The sequence below is a fragment of the Mytilus californianus genome, unplaced genomic scaffold (genome assembly GCF_021869535.1).
Source record: "Mytilus californianus isolate M0D057914Y unplaced genomic scaffold, xbMytCali1.0.p SCAF_1, whole genome shotgun sequence".
Taxonomy (NCBI): Eukaryota; Metazoa; Mollusca; class Bivalvia; order Mytilida; family Mytilidae; genus Mytilus; species Mytilus californianus.
In genome coordinates this window covers 98,368,976-98,384,599 of record NW_026262581.1, presented here as the reverse complement: position 1 = coordinate 98,384,599, position 15,624 = coordinate 98,368,976, and the positions used below count along the sequence as shown (strand labels likewise).

Sequence of the window (15,624 nt, the reverse complement as noted above, 5' to 3'; positions counted from 1 at the left end):
GTGTACATGTTTAAAGATCAGTTCAGTCTTTAACAGTACAACTATCAGTATAACACAGAGCATGACATACATTCAAATGTTCAAAATTAGCAGCATTATTTATATTATGCATTTTCTAATCTAAAGGTAAGAAGTTTTATCTACATTACTTTTGCATCAATTTATATTTTGTGGAAGTAAGTTTGAATCATAGTTGAGGTATTTGTTATGGATAATTGAGTCAGTTCACCTAGAACGTTTTCACTATTAAATCCTGAAGCAAATATAAGTTTTGAAATAAGGTCTAATACGAATTTCCAAAAAACAAAGCGAATATGACATCAATTAATTTAAACTTTTTTTGCAACATTTTGTCGTTAGTAGGTTTTGCAATATTAGAATAAGCTTTGATATTTGAAAGTTTCAGACGAAACTTAAATTTGCACATTTGCATTCCTGAAACATATTTCGCGTTAATTTTGATAGAAAAAATGATTACGTCAATATTCACTGAAGTAGTTTTATCGCATCCTAGTCTCATTATGAGGTTCTTTTTGTGAGGTTTATGCTAAACACAAAGTATTTTTCAAAGTTTTTCAAATTCACTTTTAGATATATTGACGATCTTCTGTCACTCAATAAACCACACACCAATGAGTGCTAACATCTCATTCTATCATTGTTATCCATTCGTTTGATGTGTTTGAGCTTTTGATTTTGCCATTTGATTAGAGACTTTCCTTTTTGAATTTTCCTCGGAGTTCAGTATTTTTGTGATTTTACTTTTTTCTCATACATCGAAGAAAACTTGAGATTACCAATACTACCGAACGTAGAAGACCTGCTTCATATCTTGATTTTTTCCTCAATATCGACACAGATGAACGATTTAAAGAATAATAATCATAATAAAAGTCTTTATTTAACGAAGGTTACCCATTTAACAATGACATCTTCCCTGAAGCCTTCAAAAACTATTAATACAAACAGAAAGCAAAAATAAAATACATAATACAGTTATATTAACCAGCTTAAATATTGAATAAGTACATATGCATTCAATAGAAGAAAAAAATATACATTAGATTCAGGTATCGTCATTCTGTACAGTTAAAAAATAGTTTGAACATTTGATCTTAAATGTATCTAAATTATTTCTTTCTTTAATATTATTTGGCAAATTATTACAGGTAATTAAACCAGAATATTTAAATGTTCTTTTAAAAAAATCAGAATTAGGTCTTGGTACATGAAGAAGTCCTGATGTTGTCGACCTGAGACAATAATTATAAAGATCAGTACAAGCAGTAAATGTAATAGATAGATAATCAGGTGCTAAACCATTCATACATTTAAACATTAACACAGCTTGAAAATATTGTATCCTCGTAAAAATGGTCATCCCATCAAGCTTTTTAAACATTAAAGTTGATGGAAAATCAAAAGAAACAGATAAAACTAATCTTGCAGCACGTTTTTGGAGCTTATGTATCCTTTCCAGATAACAGTTTGTGGTAAGACCCCATACTGTACAACAGTAGTCAATAATGGGTATTTTTGGGGCCCTTTATAGCTTGCTGTTCGGTTTGAGCCAAGGCTCCGCATTGAAGGCCGTACCTTGACCTATAATGGTTTACTTTTATAAATTGTTACTTGGATGGAGAGTTGTCTCATTGGCACTCATACCACATCTTCCTATATCAATATATAGCTATTGTAAAAAAAGAATAAGACCCTTTAATGGTAAATAACGTTTCAAACTTCTTTACAGGTATATTCTGGTTGAAATAGTTTCACATATTTTATCAATTTGATTTGCCCATGGTAGATTTTTAATCAATATGAATTCCAAGAAGTTTTTCAACTTCAACATTATCTAAAGTGATATTATCTTGTGATAAAACACATAAACATTCATTGCAGCTTTCCAGTTTTTTGTCTAATCCAACAATAGATATAAGAAGATGTGGTATGAGTGCCAATGAGACAACTCTCCATCCAAGTCAAAATTTAAAAAAGTAAACCATTATAGGTCAAAGTACGGTCTTCAACACGGAGCTTTAGCTCACACCGAACAGTAAGCTATAAAGGGCCCCAAAAATTACTAGTGTAAAACCATTCAAACGGGAAAACCAACGATCTAATCTATATAAAAAACGAGAAACGAGAAACACTTATGAACCACATCAACAAACGACAACTACTGAACATCAGTTTCCTGACTTAGGACAGGTGCAAGCATACATTTTGATTTCTTGCTATTTATCGTCATATCATTTTCTTTACACCATTTAATAACATTTTCTAAGTCTTTATTCAAACATATATTCAAATTTGCAATAGATTTAGATGACAAATGCAAAGTTGTATCATCAGCATATAGATCAGATTCTGTATATTCTAAAACTAGAATCTATGAAAAACATGATAATTTCAACATTCCAATCTGCAGCTTCCCATTTCTCAGCAGTAACATACCCTCTGCTCCATCGTATGGCGTTTACATATTTAAGTCAATACATTACATTCGTGTATTTTAACACTAGAAGAACGTCAATAATAGGACTATGAAGAAGATCTGGACTGAAATTGAGTGTAATTTCGCGTAGTATAGCAGGAGACGCTTGCCCTGTGAACGCGTACGCACACGGTTTCACTCCTTTTGAAGTAAATGCGATTTCCTCAGTTTTTGTGTCCTTAGGATAATCAATGTCGATGATTTGTCTCTTCTTAAGCGACTTAAAGGATTTGGACATCAGTAAACTAATGTCGCCTTCATTTATATATGTGTGTCTTATTATGAAATAAGATATATTTTATAGCGTTTTTTAGGTTTTACTCCTACATAGCAATTTTCTTTGCTAAACAAAAACATCCTCATTATCTTTTCATCCTTCGTCTTAGGTAAGAAAATGAATATTAAGATTTCGCTAGATGTGTACTGAATAATATGTTAATCTTAGATACATGATTTTTTATTAGTTGTTATTGGCGTTAATAGCTGTCAGTAACTGCATGTATTCACAGATCGCTACTTTGTGTTTTTTATTTTGTATGGGATGTATAAATACCCGTCCACGTGCGGTCTGTGTTTTTGTTAGATGTTTTTCTGCTTTGTATCGATCTGATGAATTAAACCCTTTTCAACTGATGTTTATAGTTTTTTCTTATATTGTAGGGTTACACCATTGTCCCATTGTCTCATGTTAGGGGAGGGTTTGGCGCCAGCAAACTAGTTTAACTCATTCACATTGTGTATGTGCCTGTCCCAAGTTGCAATATGCACCTTTTACTAAATGTCAAAAGATTGTGCTATAGTATTTGCATTTAATTTAAATAATGAATATCCATGGTAATCAAAATTGTATTCATCAGCAATTCAAAAAACTGAATAAAACGTATATTTTATGAATATACTAAATTGTTTGAAAAATAATTCACAAATTTTTAAGTTCCACTACGATTCGTTAACTTTTTTGTCCCCCATCCCTCGCCACAACGCGGTTGGGGGTTTGAGTTGGTGGACATAGAATTACTGGGCCTACGTACCTCTGTCCATGTTCCCGTTGGTTGGTCTTGTAATCACTTTCAAACGTACAATTCTTGCCAGGTTTTTATAAAATGATATCAAAGGTTTATGTTGACAAAGACTTGGACGAGTTCGAATATTAGTGCTGATAAAGTAAATCAAATTAATATGTTCCTTTGAAATCATATGAAACATTGCATTGTAAGGGCTCTCAAATCTACTTTCTTCATCAGATTTTTATGAAATTTATGTTAAAGGTTTATATCAGTAAGGTCTTGGACGAATTCGCTAATCAGCACCCATGAACTATTTTTGCAGGAGTTATGCCATTTGTAAATATACGGAGTTTGTTCCCAGAGGTAAACATTGATGCTATTTATGTTTAACCTATACAGAGATGAATCAATCAATATCATTGGAAACTCCTTGACAGATTAGTATGAAATTCATGTTTAAAAAATGGGTTTATAGAATAAATAAATATGTAAGTTACCGTTTCAGTCGTTTCTGTTTTCATTGCTATATTATTAGTGTATTTTCCATTCGCCTTTTTTGTAAATGCATGCATGTTTGTCCCAAAAAGCGAATTGAAACTCGTTCAACCGTAGAAATGGATATGCATATTGATACAATGTATTGGGTCCATTCTATTCGATAATCTTCAAGAGTTATACTCAAATAAAACAAATACAATATGTCAGATAATTTAATTGTAATTGGTCAATATAAATGCCACATTGGTGTATTTTTATGGTTTGTTGTATGGTCTGAGTAATAGGGAATATAAAGAAGAGAAGGTAAGAATGATTTCTATTGCATATATGATATTACGAATTATGTATTCAAGTATTTGATATTGGATACGTCACATAAAAATGTGAATTCACACTTTAAAAATGCGTATTGATAGCAGATGTACATTGACATACCTAGTCACAAATTATTATGTGTTATTGTTGATCAGTTTTGTGTGGCTCGATTGTTTAAGAATGTATTATTGTAACATTAAATGCAAATGATTTATTTCTTTAATATTGATTGGTCTCAAACGTCGTGCGCAGACACCAAAGTAAGTAGAGATTCATGATAAACGTGTTTGGAGGGACTCCCTTTAATATTCCTTTGTATTGAAAAACATACCCTTAACTGCAAAATGGTGGAAAAAGTTTTGCATGAAAAATAAGATAAATATTCATGCAGTGTTGTCTAATGATAAAACAATAAAAGTGTGTGTGGAAAAAATTCTCCTATTATGAAATGATCGCCCCCTTAATTTGAAAAAAAAACCAACTTTCTAGAGTAAAAACTCACAAATACTTCCTTTTCCCCCTATTAAAAGAATCTAGCTTTCCCGTCAATTCTTATTTACTTTACTGACGCACCTTAAAAAATGCAACACTAGATACTATTTTCCTGTTCAAAAATGCAATACTTGGAAAAAAACCAGTAACAGACAAACATGTTATTCATTACTTATCGTCTAGATAAAGTTTGCAGTTCAGTTCGAAAGTTGAACTAATTACGTCACGTTTAAAAATCAAATCATGTGTCATGCACTGGACAGGGACGGGGTTGATTACTTTTCAAAGCAATTGATTAAATTACAATTACTTTGCTAATTCAATGTAATCGATTATATAAAAATAACATCTTAATTCAAATGTAATCGATTACATTAAATTATTATCCTTTAAAGTAATCATAAATAAAAATGCTAGATTGCGTATGATTACATTGAATACTGTGATATAAAAGAACATTTTATCCTCACATAAAAAAAAACCAATTTTTGTTAAACATTGTGATTTTGATATCTTTAATACATTTTTTGTATATGTATGTTATTCAGAACTTGGATTAAGTGCAGTGAAACATGTGTACCTTCTAATATAATAGAAAAAAAAGAGACGAAAGATACCAAAGATAAACTGACAACGCCAGGGCAAAAAAAAGGAAAAAGACCAAAAGACAAACAACAGTATACAAAACAAAATATAGAAAACCAAAGACTGAGCAACACGAACCCCATCAAAAACAAATTTCCTTTCTGAAGAAATAACGTTGTTATTCATTTTTCAGCCCAATGCAAATTTTCAATTTACAAAAAGAACTGAACAATGAACTAGCATGTATACAAAATTGATCAAACTAGTGTTCAATAAACTGACGGACTTTAAAAACGCAACACACACTTTGGTGGTTTTCTTTTTTCCGTTTTTAAAATCCGTCAGTGAATGATTGATCATTGTTCAATATGATTAATCCTATTCAGAATTACTTTTAGCATTTACAGTTCACAAAATGGTTTAACCTTTGAAGTTTCCAAATGTTTCATTTTGAGATTGAATCCCTCTGATATAAGATTGCTTTGAAAACATTTTATGTTCCCTTATGGAACACTTATGATAGTAACTCTAATTGGAGAATAAGTCTACAAATATAGTTTACAAAGTATTTTGTTTAATCTACGTGGACATTCAACAAAACAATTTTCATATACAAATTTGTAATCAGGAAGGAATCGTATCAATGTAATCTAAAAGTAATCTCAAAGTAATCATATTCACATCTGTTTTTACACTGTAATCGATTAAATTAAGATTACTTGTAATTGTAATCAGAAGTTGCATGATTACTGACAACATGTGATTGCATGACAAAATGTAATCGATTACGATTACTGTTTATGATTACCCAATGGATGCCACTGAAATTCTGATTCTTCTTATTATTGACTGGAGTGTTTGCCGTCGAAGGCAATGAGTGCTTGTAACATACGCTTAAATGATTGACAGGGAACTCGACCATTAATGTGGGGGATATTTTAACAGTTTTGTCCCGGCTGATTTTGCCTCGATCTCGTCCATTGCTGTCTGTCTATTGCAATGATGCTGTTTAAACTGTAACCTTTAAAATAATCTTCTGTGGAGGATTCTGTGGAATTTTAGTATATGGGAAACTTTTAGTGTAAATCAGTTTGCCATGACATCCGGCGATTCGGTTGGCAGTTAACATTGCACTCGTAGATCCCTATCGTGAATGGTCTTGCGTAATGGAATTTTTAGATGTAGCGTCCTAACAACGAATTTATCTGGACATGTGTGTTAAGTTTATAATCCCGTCTGCCTGTACCTTTGTTGTAAGAACTGAAAGGGGAATTTCGGTCTTGAAATTGTCTAGCAACAGCACGTTGACTTATACTTTTAGTTTTGTCTTATGCTGTGCTGTTACACCACTGTTCCAGATAAGGAAAGGTTTGGTGCACCCTCAAGCATGTTTAACCCCGCCACACTTTGTATGTGCCTGTCTAAAGTCAGGAACCTGTAATTCAGTGGTTGTTGTTTGTTGTTTGTTTATTGTCTTCCACATAAAACAGGTCGTTAGTTTTTCCGTTTGAATTGTTTTGCATTTTTCGTTTCATAGCCTGTTAAAGCTTGCTCTGTAGTATGGACTTTGCTCATTGTTGAAGCCCGAACGGTGACCTATAGCTTTAACGTTCTTGCGTCATTTGATCTCCGGTAGAGGGTTGGGTCGTTGGTGATCATACCGCATCTTCTTATTTTATAAGACATTTCCTCAATAAAAAAGATTCTGAAAATTCTACCCTGAAACATTTTAAACAGTTCTACCCTTGAACATTTTTAGACAGTTGTACCGTGAACAGATTCTAGCAATTATACATTGAAACAGATTCTGGTAATGTTATCTCTGAAACAATTTTTTTTATCTTTGTCTTTTAATTATTTTTTTTTTTTTTGTCTATTTTATTAATTTCTTTACTTAATTTATCAATTTCATTGATGTTTTGCAAGTTTTCGTGTAGTAAGAATATTTACTGACTGTGTACAAATCATTGATTTTATTCATTTATTTATTAATGATTCATAAGTCCATTTTTTTTCTCTAATATTATCTTTATTACCTAAAAAATAATCTGATATATCGTTGTTATCAATTATAGTTAACTATTTTGTAAGTTCATGTCTTAAACTTTTATCATCCATTTTATTCTTTAACCTTTCTGATCTGATATCAATACTAGCGACAGTTCAAATTTACATAATGATACTAAACAACTATAGTATCATTACATACACTAGTAAACCAATTTTAGTCTTTAACGGTAATTTTGATCTAAACAGCTTTTACGTTATTTTCAGACTTATTCCCTGCGGTGAATTCAGTACTGTTCAGGACTCGTTTGCAGTCAATTAAGATAGTTCAGTCTACCAGAGTAGTTAAGTCTGAAAATTTATTAAATTACTGAACCTGACTGCATAATTTATTGGTCAGACTTTTCAGGAGATGTTCAGATCGAAATAACCGTTTACGACTAGAATTAATTTACTAGTGATACGATTGTGAAAGGTCAGGTAAAATAAGGTAACAGTAGTTTATCGATGTTCAAATCTTATCAATTGATTGGGAAGGCAAATCAACGCAACAAACAAAAACTGAGGGAATCGCATGAACTGAAAGAAGCAAAACAAGGTCCTTCGACAGGGTAAGCGTCTCGAACTGTGTTTGCATCACCCGCCATACGAATCAACACTCAGTTAAAATGTCACAATCGGGAATATGACACACTCGGTAAAATTACAGATCAGACTACTTGTATTCTGGTATCTAGAGATATAAGACTGCGAAAACAGGTTGTAAGTGAGTTCAGATCAGTAAAGTTTTCTTGTAAGAGGTAATAAAATCGATGTAGACCAGGATTGATAGTATTTATTACATTCATAAGTGGTTTGTAGATTGAACCGACTTATCCTTGATAACTTTTGAATGGATTGTACAGATATTATCTGTGTAACGTGCATGTATCAGTTGGGGAATTTGTCTTGCTAATATGTAAACAGGAGATAAATGAACTACATTATATTAATAAAACAAATACAAACATGTTATAATTTATTCAATTAATTGAAAAAAAAGGAATAACGCAAGGCTCCCGAGAACACTGTTTAACAAGATGCTATTGATAACCACTAACCTGTATATTTCTTCTTTTGCAGGATACATTTTTTTTCAGTTATTCAGACAAAAAAAAATAAATGGAAAAACTGATGGAGTATTCGAAATTTGTTTTAATCATTATTTGCATTTCTTTATTCATAATACTGTTCCGTCATACGAGATTAAGAACTATTGAAAAACACGTAGAACCTGTTACTGATCAAACGACTAGCAAACGCGATTCATATTTTTCTACATATTTAGAGGAAATAAACAAAACAAGGTTATTATGTGGCCAGCTGTGTAACACATCACGAAAAGGAACTCCAGGAATATTTTTTGATAAAATTACAGCCACTATAAATTGTGAAGCTTTATTTCAAAACGAGTAGTTGATTCATCTCATGGACTTGCTCATGCTCCAAGAAAAATACCTTCAATTTTATTGAATGATTATACGATGAATGGAAAAATAAAAGTGCACACGGCCTATTATAACCAACCCTACCTTGGTAGTACTGCGAGGATACCTATTTGGACCAAATCTTTACTCAAGGAGTATGTAGTGCTAGCAAAAAAAGGTAAACTGTTTGGTGTTTACGGAATATCTGAAACTAACGCACTGAGGGACGGACTACAACATGCACCAGGAGTGAAAGGAGGGCGTGTCCTAGTCATAGGATCTGAAAAACCATGGGTTGAAGCATGCTTACTTGAGATAGGTGCAAAAAATATTGTTACACTTGAATATGGAAGGATAAAATCTGAACATGAGCAAATAACAACTATGGTTCCATCTGAATATAGACGAACATTTCTAGATAATACATTGGGATTATTTGACGCAGTTGTATCATTTAGTTCGATAGAACATTCTGGACTAGGAAGGTATGGGGATGCTCTGAATCCGTGGGGCGATTTAATAGTAGTGGCTAGGGCTTGGTGTGTAACAAAAACAAATGGATCTCTGGTACTCGGTGTACTATACGACATAAATAGAGATTACATTACATTCAATGCACACAGGTGTTATGGTAAAAAAAGATACCCATATCTGACAACAAATTGGATTCAACATTATTTGGGGAAAGGACTTCAACGTGTTCATGTGTTTACAAAATAGACTTATTCATAATATTATCTTACATTAATATGCCTGATTATATTATGATAGAAACGGAGGTACACAAAATTTCATATCAATCATAACTCCATAATAATGACGCAACAAGACATCTCATCGACGTTGCAGTAATTTATCAATATCGTGTGCATCTCGTTAGACGTCGTATAAATTACCTTTGGGTCCTCAATGCTGTTAAACTTCGTACTTTATTTTGACTTTTAACTTTTTTATTCAATCGTCGCTGTCTTTTGAAGACAAAACGCACGTCTAGCGTACTAAATTATAAGTCTGGTATCTTTGATGACTTTTTAATGAGCAATTTCAGTTGCAGCTCGTACAAGTTTCAACCACATTCAGATTCAAGGTGCGCTCAACACTCATATACACTAGCATATGAATGACCGGATGACCTGACCTTGACCTCACTTTCGTCATTGATTGATTAACATATTTGATATACCATCAGATTCTTATTTATTAAATGTAATAGTAAAGTTCGTACATGATCATTGCGAGTTTTGAATGTCGGCTAACTGGGTCCATCTGACTTTGATATACAGTGTGTGTGATGATATATCTGGTAAGCTCTTGATATCTGTGATTTCCAACAACAGTTAAAACATACCTTTTTCGCCTTACAATTTCTATGCGTTTCTCAACATCTGGCACGTTTTTGCATGTACTCGGATAATGCGATTCTTCTCAAAACAAGCACTTCTTACATGTCATCGACTGAAAGTGTTTCCCGTTCTTTCCGTTAATCGTTTCGGCAACAAACAAAGCGGTGGGTAAAATGTCTGATTCTTCATGACTTGCACCTATAGATTGTCCTATGAGCCACCGTTAAAAGTTATGAAGAACAATTTAAAAAATAATTCTTTTAGTTATTGTCATTAGACAAATAAAATATATGCAATACAGGGGACATTGGAACTTATTGGGGAAGTTAAAATACAAAACGCATACATTCCTCTGTATTGCTACACTCAATTAACCAGTAGTTGTTTCCACGGTCTCGAGTTATGTTTTGTACATCGGAAGACAACTTATTGTATATAAAAGAAGAAAGAATGGTTACAAATGTGCTCTCATTTGTTCCTAAAGATTCCAATCCGCGTATGCTACTCTCAATTCTGTCTGCAAATTTTCTCAAGCTGTCTGCGTTTTACGTCGGTGCATGCAAATCAATGAAATTGATGCGTTCGTGATTTTGAGTTTCTGACAAAACCTCTCTCTCAGTATTGCTACGGCTTGATAGTAATTTGCACTTGTGATGGGTAATCAGACGATACATTGTGCGGATATGCCCTGAATTTGCAAATACGTAAATATTTGGTCATCTGTTAATATTTAGTTATCATGTATTGTTGATTGATACGTTTCCCATAAAGGTTGACCGTTTAACAATTTGCCATTAAAATATGGAAGATTTAATTTTGATAGCTTAAGATAGAGGCTAGAATTTGTAGTGCCTTTCATTATTCTGCATATATACGAAATCTGCTGATTTTGGATTTAAGTTCTGATTTAAGCTAGTTTCATTTGATCTGTTATTCTATTTTGAGCTTGATGTTTTGCGTAATTTTGTCAATCTACGTTTATATCTAAGAAATACCGATCTGCTTGTATTATTTCAGCTTCAATATTTTCCTCATTTATCTCTTCTAGAATTTCACCGTCCTGTTGCTTAATAATGTCTTTTTTATTTAAAGTCTCACACGTTCGTCGCGTTGTCTTGTTGAATTTTGCATCACTTCTTCTATCTAGGAAATACATTTTCTTGCGGATCCTCGATGGCCTACTGTTACAGCTTTTTTTTCGCCATTGTATCCTAGTCACGATACCAATGTGACTGATATAAAAATGTACAAAGCACGATAACAAACATTAGGAACACCCATGTTCACCTTTGTCTTTACTTCCATTTCTTAAAACATCTATTCTCCGTGTGAGGACACTTGTCAAAAAAAAAACAGTTCTTAATTTTGAATCGTATTTTATTAATACTCTATTTAAACTCCAAAACATAAGTATGATATACCAATTGTGCGTCTATTAAGACTCCAACTAAGTGTCAATATATTTTTATGAATATAGACATAGTGCATGATGTATTCAAAATCATTGAAACACAAACATGCATAAATGATGAATGAAGTTAAACGTCTCAAGACATTTCTTCCATGTCCCAATACATCAGTAGTCCCATGTAAGTTTAAGCACTTCCATAGGAATTCTCTTATTTCAGAATGAATATAATTATGTCAGCTGTCTGGATATATGACGAAATACACTTGCCAAGTTTTGAAAATGTTGTTGAGTATATCCTTGTATATACACAGATATTTAGTGAAATTTATAGTAGAATGCATAAGCATATTTTATAAAGCTATATAATAAAGATTCAACAGCAGACGTGCAAATAATGATTAAAATATAAGGTAAGTGACTTAAATTTTTAATGATATGCATGTTTTGGTAAATGTAGTTACAGAATTCAAAGATAAAAAAACAATGGTCATTTGTAGAGCGATATCAAATTCCTTATTTATTGAAAATGAATATCCGAAACATTCAGTGAAGTAAATTCCAACATACATCAAAGCAAATGTTAGGAACACGCATTTACACCTTTGTATCTACTTATAAATAAGAAGATGTAGTATCAGTGCCAATGAGACAACTATCCATTCAATCACAATGTGAAAAAAGTAAAGAATTATAGGTCAAAGTACGGCCTTCAACACGGAGCCTTGGCTCACACCGAACAGCCAGCTATAAAGGGCCCCAAAATGACTAGTGTAAAACAATTCAAACAGCAAAACCAACGGTCTAATCTATATAAAAAAACGAGAAACACTTATGAACCACACCAACAAACAACAACCACTGAACAACAGGCTCCTAACTTAGGACAGGTGCATAAAAATGCAGCGGGTTTAAACGTTTTAACAGGGGCCGATCTTCACCTTAACCTGAAACAGTGGTATAACATTGCAACATAAAAAGACACACGATAAAATTACATATCTTAAAACATAGACTGATCCTACAACGACGCTTGTAAAAAAACACACTTCTTGGTGCATAGTGAGAATCAAAAAAAGACATGAATAACAATGTAGGCTCGTTTTAAATTCACAATACAAATATGATACATTGCAAAATATGTTTACAAGGTTTTGAAACATTTTGTTTAATATTTATTTTGGAAGATAACGAACACCCATATACAAATGTAGTGAGGTATAAGTATCACGCAGTAAATTATAAAAAAAACAAACAAAATGTACACACATGCAACATTATTATGTGTCAAGTAGTTGTAGTAGAAGAGCAACTTAACGGATAAAGGGAATAATACATATAATGTACCAAGTGTATTGCAGAACAACAATCTCAAAATTAGCAATATGAGTATATGTTGTAAGTCGTCGTGTGCCTTTATTTGCAGCAGACGTCACCATTTTGACGCCACATTATGGCTTAAAGTTTTGAACTCATTCAATAACCAGTTCATTTCTTTTTAAATAAAAAAAAACCATCAATAACATTCCTATAAAATACCCCAAATACACATATTTTAACATTCAAACTTAAAATTTATTGTATGTTTCAAGAAATTTTCATAGTCCTTGATGCATTTGAAATCAACCATGCACACCTAGACATAAATGATCAAATAAAGGAAAACGTCATTTTCGTTTGTGGTGTCCTGATGTGCTGTCGTCAGGTTCATGGGAGGTGTTCGTTGTTATTCTGCGATTTACATGTACTATATATTATTTATTAATGTATTTCTCTGTGCTGAGTGTTCTTGCGTTTGTTTGTACTGTATGCCTGTCACGTAGTATTGTCATTATAGCGGTATTTTTAACATTGCCATATAAGCGGGAGACTTGGCTAATCATAAAACCAGGTTCAACCCACCATTTTTTTCTCTTAAAATGTCCTTTACCAAGTCAGGAATATGGCAGTTGTTATCTGTTTTTGCTTAATTGAATTATGACTATTGAACAGCGGTATACTACTGTTGCCTTTATTTAGACATACAGATTTTTCTTATGTGATCAGTATCATGCAAGCCTAATGAGTTCCAAGGTGATTATAACATTTGGTAAAGAAAACAAATGATGTCGTCTGTCTGAAGATATGACGAAATATATTGTCCATGTCTTGACAATATTTAAATGCATAGTAGAATGCATAATCATAAAGAATCAATAGTACACATTTAAAGAATGAATGAAAAAGATAAATGAAAGAATCATTCGTATGTCAATTTGTGATATTGTAATGATAGAACTCAAATATTTAATGAAGATAATGGAAACCGATAAAACAAATGTGGTGAGGTTTTACTAAATCCGAGAACTAAATCCTGTACTACTCGTAATTTCCACATTCGGGTTTTTTCGGATTCAATTACAATTGTATTCATTATTTCTGTAGTAACACTAAATTTTCATAGTTTAGTTTTAATCGACTCTCCCAAAAGATTTGAAATCACTGCTTGTTATAATTTGCATTCAGTTCCACTATCGGCAAGTTTTTGTTTCGTACGGTTGTATAGGTTCGGTCTTGTTATCTTTTTAACAGCTGTCTTCAATGTCGATATCTATCGGAACACACAATTCTTTAAACATTATTTGTGGCAACAAATCTCTTTACTGTAAGTTAAAAGACTCCTCAGTCAAATATGGGATTAATTGAATATATTGGGTTGCGGTGCATGTGAATACACAAATATATGACCCCCAAGGGTGACTGGGGAATAGAAGTATGGTCACCATTGGTCTTCCTCCGACCGGCAGTAAAACCCTTGCTAAAGTGGGGCGTCCGTTTGGCTGTGCGGGATGTACAAATTTGCAGCCACGTCCGGTCAGAATGGGGACGTTAAATCCGATGCCTCGTGTAAAGAGAGTGCCACGCTCTTTGCACGTTAAGAACCCTTGCAACAACTCTTTGAGGGGTCCGTAGGTGACCTGTTGCAAGGCTAAATTTCTGTCCCTATCCAACATACCCTCATTTCCCGTGGCAGTCTAAATTTCTCCGACCTTAATCCCGGACGCCCCTATTACAGAACCTACCTATTGTATTTATTGTTAATTTGTTCTCGTCCTGAATATGCATGAAATATTTGCCACTGGACGTTAAGCAACCAACAATCAATCAATCAATCACAAATATATGTTTCATTTTGTTCGTCGTATTTTCTTTTTGTGTACAAATTGCCGTGAAATCAACACCGGTTACCGAAAAAGGATAATGATACTTAACTCGGTCTTAAGGCAGCAGTAGCGGATCGGATACGCTGTAAGACATTCCGAAAATCTGGATGCATTTAATGCACTTACGTAGTTGTGGTTGTACACATTGCCTTTTTCGGGGTATCCAATATATATCTGTTTAAGGAAATCGATTGTACGGTTAATGCCGGTATGTCTTAGTGTGCGCATCAATGACGATTAACGACCCAAAACTGTGATGCGTCGGCAAAAATAAGGGATATTATGTATCCTTTAAGGCAGGTTCGTTATGTGTTCTCCCGCTACAAAAATATATTTTTGTCTCAATACAACTTAAATTGTCGTACAAGCGATACATTTTTTTCTGTGAAGATGAAGTCAAACTATCAATTTCGTCTTTACATGTTCCAGCTGTATGGCTCATTAAGAGCGTTTAATGCATTATATTGTTCCTTAATAATGAGGCATCTGATTTGACGTTTTTTTTTCGAATCTCGTAAGTTTTGGATATTGAAGCATTTATACTTTTTCATTGTCTGTATATTCATCTCTTATTTTTACCATCGTGTTACAATTTTCCGTTTTCCTCGTCTATGTCTGCTAATTTCTCCGTTTAAAATCCATTGTTGATAGTTCAACAATAATGTGTTGTGTTTCAGATGTTTTGCGTGAATTTTGCGTGTTCGAACGGTTTCAAGTTTTGACGATCGTACCACATATATACGCGTTCTTGTTTTATGTTTGGAAGAATATGATTGGTTAATCTGGCTCTGATTAGCGCATCC

General features: G+C 33.0%; 1 long non-coding RNA gene across 1 annotated transcript; it reads left to right on the top strand.

Moving 5' to 3' along the window:
• The first annotated feature begins 3,437 nt into the window (after positions 1–3,437).
• LOC127727150 (uncharacterized) lies at positions 3,438–10,096 on the top strand. The gene is made up of 2 exons (XR_007993797.1): positions 3,438–4,305; positions 7,669–10,096. It is a non-coding gene; the product is annotated as an uncharacterized LOC127727150 (long non-coding RNA).
• The last annotated feature ends 5,528 nt before the right edge of the window (positions 10,097–15,624 follow it).